Consider the following 11,175-nt stretch of genomic DNA (forward strand, 5'->3'; position numbering starts at 1 on the left):
TCTAACTGAACCCGAGCGAGGCGTTGGACTCTAACTGAACCCGAGCGATTGCACTGCAGGCTACGCGTTACTAAACCCGAGCGATCGATCGATGGCTGTTAACTGAACCCGATCGAGCGATTGCTTCGCTACTGCTGCTAACTGAAGCCGATCGATGGGATGAACAGTGAGCGTTGCAGGGGGTTTGGATGAACAGTGAGCGGTGGCGTTGCCTCTAGATGAACAGGACCCCGTGGTGTGGTGGAGGGCTGGATGAACAGTAGACGGTGGAGGGGTGCCCGTGGAGGGGTGGATGAACATGCCCCCGTGGTGTGGAGGGTTGGATGAACAGTAGACGGTGGAGGGGTGGTTGAACAGGACCCCGTGGTGTGGAGGGCTGGATGAACAGTAGACGGTGGAGGGGTGCCCGTGGAGGGGTGATTGAACAGGACCCTGTGGTGTGAAGGGCTGGATGAACAGTAGACGGTGGAGGGGTGGTTGAACAGTAGCCGGTGGAGTAGCGCGCGATGGAGGCTGGATGAACAGCAGCCCGTGGAGGCTGGAGGAGCTCGACGGTGGAGATGAACAGTATCCCGTGGAGTCCCGTTTTGCGGTACGCCACACCCCTCCCGATGAACAGGACCCCCGTTTCGACCGTAGCGCTCCAACACAAGTCCGTTTCGTCTGTTTTGTGGTACGCCACACCCCTCCCGATCAACAGGACCCCCGTTTCGACCATATGAGGTCTGTTTCCTCCGTTTTGCGGTATGCCAGACCCCTCCCGATGAACAGGATCCTGTTTCGAACGTGGCCAGTCGAACACAAGGCCGTTTCCTCCGTTCTGCGGTACCCCAGGCCTCGTTTCCATCACCTGTTCTGTCCAAGCCCCCCGATGAACACGAGCTTTTCGTTGCCTCCCCATGAACGCGGCGCATTCCGTTGCCTCCCCATGAACACGACGCATTCTGTTGCCTCCCCATGAACGCGGCGCGTTCCGTCCCGACCCAGCCATGTACATGAGCCATGTCCATACGTATGCGCGAGTAGGCGTTCGAGACCCTGCCCATATGTACACATACGTGGCCGTATTTTCTTTCTTGCACCCTGGCCGCTGTACGTACGTATACATGCTACGTGCGCGCCTCTACTACGACACGTGCGCGCCTCTATTACGACACGTGTGTGCCTCTACATCGACCAGTATGTACGTACACATTCGCGACCAGAATGACAACGCTACGTACGCTTCGACCAGGTGGGTCCCGACTGTTAGGCACTTCCTTGCTTGCGACGATGTAGCTGGTGGGTCCCAGCGGTCAGGGGGCGAATCGTTTTTTTTCCGGACGCACTTCCTTGCGTGCGAAGATGTAGCTGGTGGGTCCCAGCAGTCAGGGGGAAACGTTTTTTTCGCGAAATACAGTGGCCTGTCCGGTGGGTCCCAGCTGTCAAGAGGAATCATTATTTTCCGCGTAATAAGGAGGCACTTCCTTCCTGCGGCCATGGACCCAGCTGTCAGCCTCTCCACGTACAGTCCACGTCCGATGGAAGTCGTTCCTTGACCACGTTGACCACGCCGCGCCGGGAGCACCAGGGCGGTGGACGACAGCGAGGCCTGGCAAGGGGACGACACGGAGGCAGGGAAGACTCGGTAGTTGTTTCCCACGCGGAGGGGAGTACGACTATATGAGGGTTTACTGGTTCGTCTGCCGTCGCCGAAGAATAACAGCAGGTGTGGGTGAGTAGAGGGATGGCTAGGCAAGCGATGGGAGTACGGTCGGGCGATGGGGCCTGCGCGGAAGCACAGTCGGCCACGAGGAGGAGGGAGCAGGCAGTCCCGCCGGCGCTTGTTTGAGCGGCTGGAGCAGGAAGAGCAGCGATTGAAGAAGCACGACGGCCGTTGGATGGACATCGAACAGTCAGTGCTTGTGCGTCAACCTTTTTTTTAGGAAAGCCTCAGATCTGTGGAAAACAGCATACAACCCATCTGCCATTATTTCTAATAATTTACAGCCCATTTGCTAAATCTTAAGGTTTTTTGAGCCCATATTCTTTTTGTTAGCATTACAGCCCATATTGTGGCAACGGTTAAAAAATTATACGAAATTTTGCATATTTCGGTGCGGTCCGAAGTGTTTTTAATCCCGAAATTTCGACTCAAATTCAAACTGATTTTAAAAATAAATGTATATCAATATAAAATCTAACAAATTCTCCACGCATAAAAATTAATGTAATTTAAAATCTTGAAATGAAAAAAAAGATATTTGAAACTAATTGCCGGTTTGATGTGTTTTAAAAATGTACAACCCATTTATCATTACTGATGGGCCATTTTCTCGGCCAGCTGAATGAAAGCTCTCCTCATCTTGAAAGATTTGCAGCCCAACAGGCCTGACAAAGCGACTTACTTGGCAAATCACAAAAAAACTGGGCTGTAGCCGTGGACCCAGCTGTCAGCCTCTCCACGTACAGTACTCTTCCGATGGAAGTCGTTCCTTGACCATGTTGACCACGCCGCGCGGAGAGCACCACGGCGGTGGGCGACGGCGAGGCCTAGGAAGGGGATGACGCGGCGATGGAAGCCCTCGCGGAGAGGACTACGAGGGTTCACTGGTTCAGCTGCGGGGTGAGGCTACCGTCGCCGCAGGGCCTGGCCAGCGGTGGGAATAGTAGGGGGCGTGAGGCCTCTGCGGCAGCACAGCCGGCCACGGGAGGCAGGAGCATGCGGCACGACCGGCGCTGCTTTGGGCGGCTGGAGCAAGAAGACTAGAGGTTGAAGAAGCACTACGGCTGTTGGATGGACATCGTACGTCACTCGAGCTAGAATCGTTCATATTGACTAAGTTGACAAAGCCCTTCGTCCCCGTCAACTTAGTAGGCCCACAAGTCAGCCTCCCAGTAAGGTGGGTCCCAGCTAGCTGGGGGAGTATTCATTTTTTTGTGCATAATAAGGAGGCACTTCCGGTGGGTCCGAGCTGACAGCGGGGGGAACATTTTTTTCGCAAAATACGGTGGCCCGTCCGGTGGGTCCCAACAGTCAGGGGGAAACGATTTTTTCGCAAAATACTGGTGGCCCGTCCAGTGGGTCCCTGCTGCCATGTGGAGGAATCATTATTTTCCGCGTAATAAGGAGGCACTTCCTTGCTGCTGCCGTGGACCCAGCTGTCAGCCTCTCCACGTACAGTCCACGTCCGATGAAAGTTGTTCCTTGACCACGTTGACCATGCCGCGCCGAGAGCACCAGGGCGGTGGACGACGGTGAGGCCTAGGAAGGGGACGACGCGGAGCCGGTGAAGACGCGACAGTGGATGCCCACGCAGAGAGGAGTATGAGGGTTCACTCGTTCGGCTGCGGTGTGAGGCTGCCTTCGCCGCAGGGCCTGGCCAGCGGTGGGAATAGTAGGGGGCGGTGAGGCCTCCATGGCAGCACAGCCGGCCAAGGGAGGCAGGAGCAAGCGACACGACCGGCGCTGCTTTGGGCGGCTGGAGCAAGAAGACCAGAGGTTGAAGAAGCACTACAGCCATTGGATGGACATCGTACGGTCACTGCAGCTAGAATCGTTTATATTGACTAAGTTAACAAAGCCCTTGGTACGTCAACTTAGTAGGCCCACAGGTAAGCTTCTGAAACGGTGCACCCCAGATGTCAGGGGGAGGAATCATTTTTTGGGCGGGTGAAGCTAGAATATCCGAGATTGAAGAAGAAGCACGGCATCCGTTGGATGGACATCCAACGGCCACTGCTGCTAGAACCGTGTGTTGACTATAAGTTGACAAAGCCTTGCATACGCGTCAACTCTGTTTTTTTAGGGGACGCGTCAACTTAGTAAGGCCAGAAGTGTGTGGCAGAGAACTTATAGCCCATTTGAGATTTGTAAGAATGTGTAGCCCATTTTTGAATTCTAATGGAATTTACTACAGCCCATTTACAGTTTGTTAAAAGTACAGCCCATTTCAACCAACCGTTCAAAACAGAATTCAATAAAATTTCCCACATTTTGATGGGATCCAAAATACTTTTATCCCGAAATTTCTAGTCAGATTAAATACAATTTCAATATAAATTTATATTACGTAAAAATCTAACGAAACATTGCGCTCGCAACAATTAATGAAATTAAAATTTTCAATATCCAAAAATAATATTTTATAAAGTAATCACATGTTTGGTGCATTATTTTACAGTTACTGTCCAGTTTTTATAATTACATCCCATTTATTATTTCTTAAAGCCCATTTTCTTGTTAAGCCTAATGCATCCCTCCTAGGAAAGATTTGCAGCCCAGCGGGGCGGAGAATAACAACTTGACCTTGCCTGAGTATTCCTAAAAAAAGTATAGCTGGGCTAGCCATTTTCAGCTTGAAAAAAATTAATATCTGGGCTGGATATCTGGCCTGGGCTAGACGGGCCACAACTTGCCCAGTTAATACCTGCAGCGATGTTTTCGTTGTTGTTCAAAGGAGAAAATTAATATCTGGGCTAAACATTGAAAAACTCTACAGTGCTCACACCTCAAAAACACAAATACTGCTCGAGCTGCTTGGTCCCAGCTGTCGGCCGCTTCTTGTGCAATTCTCTCATTTATTGACTACTACATAGGTTGACAATGGTGTGGGACCGTGATGTCAGGAAACCAGGGGGAAGCAAAATAAATTACTCCAACGAGCGCTTCCACCTCTGCCTCGTTGTCTCCCGTGGAAACCCCTTTCCTCCCTTTTTTTTGCTCGGGCAAGGACCAATGCATGCAGCACGTCCATGCGGTTATTAGGCAAGAAATAAAAGCGCTTTGCATGCTATGAATTACGATGGCCTGCATGGGTAGCTAATAAGGCATCCTCTTAACTGTTGTGATTAAATGTTGTGTTTAGAAGAGAAAAATATTCTTCTTTTCCACCAATCTGCTTGCACCTAGGTCGTGATGCACCTTCTAATACGAATTATTCACCTAGACGGAGGGAGTATAGTTTTATACACATATATATATATATAATAAGGAGGCACTTGCATACGTGAGGCTATGGACCTGGTGGGTCCCCATTGTCATCATCTCCAAGTAAAGTCATCTCCTCGCCCGCGCGCGCTTTCCACCCGAAACAGTCAGCGCCGCCCACCCCGCTTCCCGGTGCAGGCGATTGCTCCGCCTTCAAACGACACAAGTGTCGTCCGTCCGTCCATCTGCCGCCCACATTAATGATACGCGGTTGCCGAGGCGGCTACTCCGGCGCCACACGTCCGTCCCCGGCCCGCCCACCATTGCTATATAAACTGTTGTGCCGACCATAGCCGCAGTCATCCGCATCCGTTCCCTTTCTCCTGTCCACACCACTACTGCCCACCATGGCTTCCTCGCGCTCCAGCGCTCTTCGGGACAGGCGGATGACAGACCACAAGGAGATGGCAGCCATTGCTGCCGATCGGCTGGCCGGCAGGAAGCCGGAGGACGACGACGTCCCAATGGAGAACATGGTAGTCGACGATCCGATGCCAACCCCCTCCTCCGCGCCATACTCGCCGGTGCATTGCACCATGACCATCGGCGAGGCCCGTGCCCAATATATGGACAGTGTGAGGCAGATGCATCAGGAGCAGTTCCGGGAGGCGCAGGCCGATACCGCCTACAACCACCATCTCCTCCAGGAGCACCTGCAGGCGGAGGAGCAGATCGCCGCAGAGCGGGCGGAGCAGGAGGCGCTGCTCGACTCGTACCGCTCCGCCCGCAAGGGCCGCCTCGAGCGCTGGCGGTACTGCATGCGGGTGGCGGAGGCTGCGGGCACCTACAAAGAGGCTAGCAAAGAGGGCGATAAAGCGGGGAGGCGCTGTTTGGCGAGACCGAGGATGAGGCAGAGGACAATGCCGGCTCCGACGAGTCCCCGATCCGCTGGCGTCAATGAGGCCCTGCTCCGCTGAGGCCCCGCGGCGCCAACAACGAGGAAGAGGACACCGCCGGCTCCGCCGAGGCCCTGCCCCGCCAACAACGAGGCAGAGGACATCGCCGGCTCAGCCGAGGCCCCATCCTGCCGGCAACACGGGGGAGGATTTCCACTGCTCCGCTCAGGCGCCGCCCGTCGGCAACGAGACAGAGGACATCGCCGGCTCCGCCGAGGCCCCGCCCCGCTGCCAACGAGGCCGCGCCACACAGAAAACATGGAAGAGTAGAACACGGTAGGTCACCGCCGCTCGGGTCCAAGTAAGGCCACCACTGCTACCCTCCTGTTGAAGCCAAGCTAGGCGGGTTGACCATTAACGGCCGGTTAGCTTCTTGGCGGCGACGTGGAGTCGGGGAGTTCTGCTGGAGAATAACGCTGCTTCTACTTAACTGCTGGTGCAGTTGGCTGACTGACACGTGGGCCCAACAGGCCACATGTCAGTTATGCAACTGCACCTTCAGTTAAGTCACTAAAGTTTCTGTTCGGCTCAGCGGGACACGGGTGGGTAGCTTCGGTTAATTAATTATATCTCCAGCGCACCCCTTTTTAGTTGAAGAATGTATGAAATGTAATGAAATCTGGCATGTTTATATGAAATCCGACCGTGTATGAATGAATTTATTTTGATTAGTTCGAATTCCTGTATCACTAGTACTGGATGAACATGCAAAACAATACGTACTAGCATTATTCCCAGGGTGATCACCTCGTTCGCAGTAGTTTCACATGTACTCCCTCCGGTCCTTTCTAGTCTGCATACAAGTTTTGTCTGCAGTCAAAGTATCTCTACTTTGACCAATCTTATACAAAAAAGTATGCACTTTTCACAATGTGCAAAGTAAAAAGGAACAGAAGGAGTACAAAGAGTTTGAGCAGCTTTTTAGTGTTTCTGTACATTGCAATCAAACACACAGGCCTGGCAATTCATAGAGAACATTCAAAACAATCGATGATTATGCATCTCAGCGACTCACATGTCAGAGGCAATATTTACTTCACAACTAAAGAATAAAGAAAAAATTGATCGACGATGCTGACAGCAAAGGGCGTCCCATTCAAAAATATCAAACGCATGTCTTGCTAAAATCAATGAGCAAAATTTGACAAGGTTGTCCCATTCCAAAATATCAAATGCCTACAATTGTGGAATGGGAAGGGTTTGCCATCAGTTCAGACATTTGTCACATCAAAAAAATGGAGATTTTGTCAGTCCTTCTGAGCTGAAGTTAGTTTGGTCTTGTGGGGAGTAATGTAACCATCCTTCAACTGCTCCTTCTGATGATAAGATAGACAGGGCTTCTTCATCCTGGCATAATCGGAACTAGTCACTTCACGTACTCCATATTCTTTTTTAGACGAAGATGATCCTGTTGTGCAAAGACAAGAGGACTACTAAATGCTAGCATCACTGTTTGCTCGAAAAAAGCAAAGGAAATATTTAAAACAGCACAGATGAAGCACTTCGCAAGGACAATACCACTTTTTCATGACAATATCTAAACAGTAGCACAACACCAATAGAGATGACAAAGCTCAATCATATGGATGAAATCAGTGGGTGAGTACCAACCTTTGTCAGGAGTCTTATTGTGTAGAGCATACAGATGAAGCAATTCTCCGGAACCATCTGTTGCTATCTACGGTGGTGGCCATGCTTACTATATACTCCTCGATTAGTTTAATGTTTCCAACATCTTCTTGTGCAATTCCACGAAAATATATGGTATCTTCAAAGAAGATCCATGTTTGCACAAGTAGAGATAATTACATATTACATTAAGAGTGGCATCAAATCAGTGGCAAAACAATTGCTCGTTCCAGCCATAGCAATGATGCAAAACTATATCATTACTTGTGTCATCACAGTTCCAGTGCTTCATTACAGCACCGGGAGTTGATTTTTGTTTTTCTTCCCCTTGTTCTTCCCCTTCATCACTTGGTTCAATAACAAACAAGCTTCGCCTTCAATGTAAGATTTGGCATGTCAATTAGGGAGCACAAGAATAGTACTAAACTTAATTTTCTGATGAAAGTGGCAAAATACAGGCCAGCAGTTGTGAAATATCCTTATCTTACCTCAATGGGATATTACGGTGCACATACAGATTGGAAGTATTGTCTCCATTTGTGCAGTTCACTAAAATCAAGCAACATTATCGTACAAGTAGCACAACATATGAATGCACACTGCAGAATCATGTGAAAGAAGGCTAGTACTGACCTCTCATGATGCGGGATTCAAACAACTCACAAGAAGAAGATCTGAACCAAATTCGCCTTAACGGATAGGAAGTAAGATCTCCTCTTGTGCAGTTCCACTAAGATCAAGCAATCAAGCAACGTTGTCGGTGTGACATTTTGGTTGAACTGCATAAAACACTCTTAAAACAAAAAGTGTTTTGTGCAGTGCAACAAAAGGTCACAATGGCAACGAGGTGAAGCAGATAACCCTGTTTACACAGAGGTGCAAAGGAAACAATTAGTGGTCAATAACGGTGGATGAAACAGAGGCCAACAAAAAGAAGCATCTACCTTATCTAAATGGGAAAGAAAGCAAGACAGTAGCATTTCTCAAACGGTGGCATTGATTAATATTAACATAGAGATTATATTAACAATAAAATTCGTTAAACATGTAATTTGCTTTTAACTGTGGCATTGCATCAATTTTCCAGCGGCATTATTAGAGGGTGTTTGTTTACAGGGACATTTTGGTGTAGGGAAAAAAACTCAGTGCCAGTCCCATCTAAACCAAAGAGGAGGGACTTTTAGGGACTAAAAGTGGGCATTTGGGACTAAAGAAAGAAGACCCCGAGGGAGTCTTTTTGGGACTTTTTCCAACAGTTGCCCCTGCCACGCATTGCACCTTGTCTCTATTAGTTCATTACTAGGGGGAACATGGTCTTTTAGCATGTCATTTAATAACCTCTAGTCCATGTTTAGTCCCTGGAACCCAGCAGGTAGGGACTAGGGAGTTTTTAACCAAACAGGGCCTTAGATTAACAACAGCTAATTAGTTGCACGGGACAGTGGACGCACCAACACCATGTGCATCTACCGATGTACTGTGGTCATGCACAGTCTGTTGCAACAAAGAACAAACAACCAAGGAGCATATTTGTGTTGGTCCCAGTTTTGTTATCTTTAGACGCATTTCCCTATGTGAGCGCAACAAATCTGGTCCTGCTCAAACTCTACAGCCTTGTCCCTTCCTTTCCTTTTTGAACTAGTACTTTCGCCCCTTCCTTTCCTCTTCGAACCACGTCCTAGATTTATGCGATACAACTTTCCCCACTACTTTCCCCCATTCCTTTCCTCTTTGAACCACGTCCTATATTAATGCTATACAACTTTCCCCCTTCATTTCCTCTTTGAACCACGTCCTAGATTCATGCTATATACAACTTTTCCCACTACTTTCCCCCACTCCTTTCCTCTTTGAACCACGTCCTAGATTCATGGTATACATGCAGCTAGAGCAATGCATGTGGAGTAAGTAAATTATACCTTAAGGTTCTTGGGGCGTGGTTCGGTGGGCGACGGGACGACAGCGAAGAAGAAGGGGTCGGAGGCCCTCCCGCGCCACCACTGGGTGGAAAGTGCACAACTGCGCCGGTAGTCCCTCGCCGACGGCGATAGCATTAAGCCTCCTTCCCTTCCCGGCGGACGGATCCTGCCAGCTCTTTGAGCAGCAGTGAGGGGAGAGAGAGGCCAACGAAGTCTTGTTTAGATCTGGAGAGGGCGAGAGAGTGTGAAGAGAGCAACTACAAGCACTGAGGCTCTAGCGGGAGAGGGCGAGAGAGTGTGAAGAGAGCAACTACAAGCGTTGAGGCTCCAGCGTGTATATATATACTGGAGAGAGAGTGTGAAGCATGCAAACCCTAGAAAACATTTTGACCAGTCAAAGAATCCTCTTGGCACAAATTATGCTCAAGTGTAGTTATCGAACCCGAGAGGGAAATAACCTTTTATGCATTCTTGCATTCGTGTGACAAGCATGTCGTGTTCTTTTGTGTGTGTGGGAGTCATTGGGATTTCATTTATAATCGTGTCATGTGGCTTTGGTGGTTAGACTATACACAGTGGTGCAGAAATAATGCAGCCTTAGTCACCTTACCTCTCTCCATGTAGTACGTTGGGTCCCACCAGTCAGAGGGTGAAACAAACAAATTAATAAGAGAAATTAAAAGTGCCAGCGGTGTATCTTACCTCACACATCTCGCTACTGCTCAGGAACACTGTCCAATTGATCCCTTTGTTCGCTCACGTACTATTTTAAGTGAATCCTTATTATAACATGCCCACAAATTTTGGGCACATGTATTCGACTTAAGTCAGTGTGCCATCGTATCTTGTATACTTACTACTCCCTCCGTCTAGGTGTAATAAGTCACGTTAGAAGGTGCAACGGGACCAAGGTGCGTGCGTGCATGTGTGTGTGTGTTTAACACCATGTGTGTGTTAGAGAGAGCGACAGATCGACCTACTCCTACAGAGAGATGTTGTGTAGTGTATGATTTTAGCCGCGAGAGTCGGTGCATCCTCTTGTTTCCGGGCGTGTCCGGTAGGGACATGCGGACAGCTGCCACGCCCGCTCCTGACCAGCCTGGCCCACCCAAAGCCCCTCCATCGCCCGCGCGTGCTTCCCGTCTAAAACGGTCAGCGCCGCTCCAAAGAATCGGTGCTGCATTCATGCCCGGGCAGAGCGGACGCGACCTCTCACTGGCGCAAGAGTGATGGTTGCTTCGTCCGTCCAACTTACTGCTGGGTCTATGAGATTTGATGGCTCATTGGTCTTTATTACTGAGGTGGTAGGACTGCTGGATGTCCCACGCTTTCGGCGAAAGGAGGTATAATACTACTAGATTACAATTTTCTCCATTCTTACAACGGAGGCGTGCAAGAGCAGTGAAAACACGCAGGCTCAGTGATTACATGGCCCACCTCACACTATCACCGTGCGACACCTAACTCTTTACATAGTACTCCCTCCGTTCCTAAATATTACTAGATGAGTCCCCGCGCATTGGCGCGGAACAGCGGTATATCTCTCTGCGCAAAATTATCGATTTCATAGAACAAAAAAACTCTATAACCGCATGACAAATGTGGTAGCCAAACTAAATAAACTCCCATCATCATTTAGATCACCCCACGCAAGGAAAAAAGATCAGCCAACTCCTACTGCATAATGGGATTATATTTTTCTTTTTGACATGTTAATGGGACTTAAAAGCTCACTTACATGCATGCTACCGGTGCATGCTTG

Source organism: Triticum urartu, chromosome 1, assembly GCF_003073215.2.
Source record: "Triticum urartu cultivar G1812 chromosome 1, Tu2.1, whole genome shotgun sequence".
NCBI lineage: Eukaryota > Viridiplantae > Streptophyta > Magnoliopsida > Poales > Poaceae > Triticum > Triticum urartu.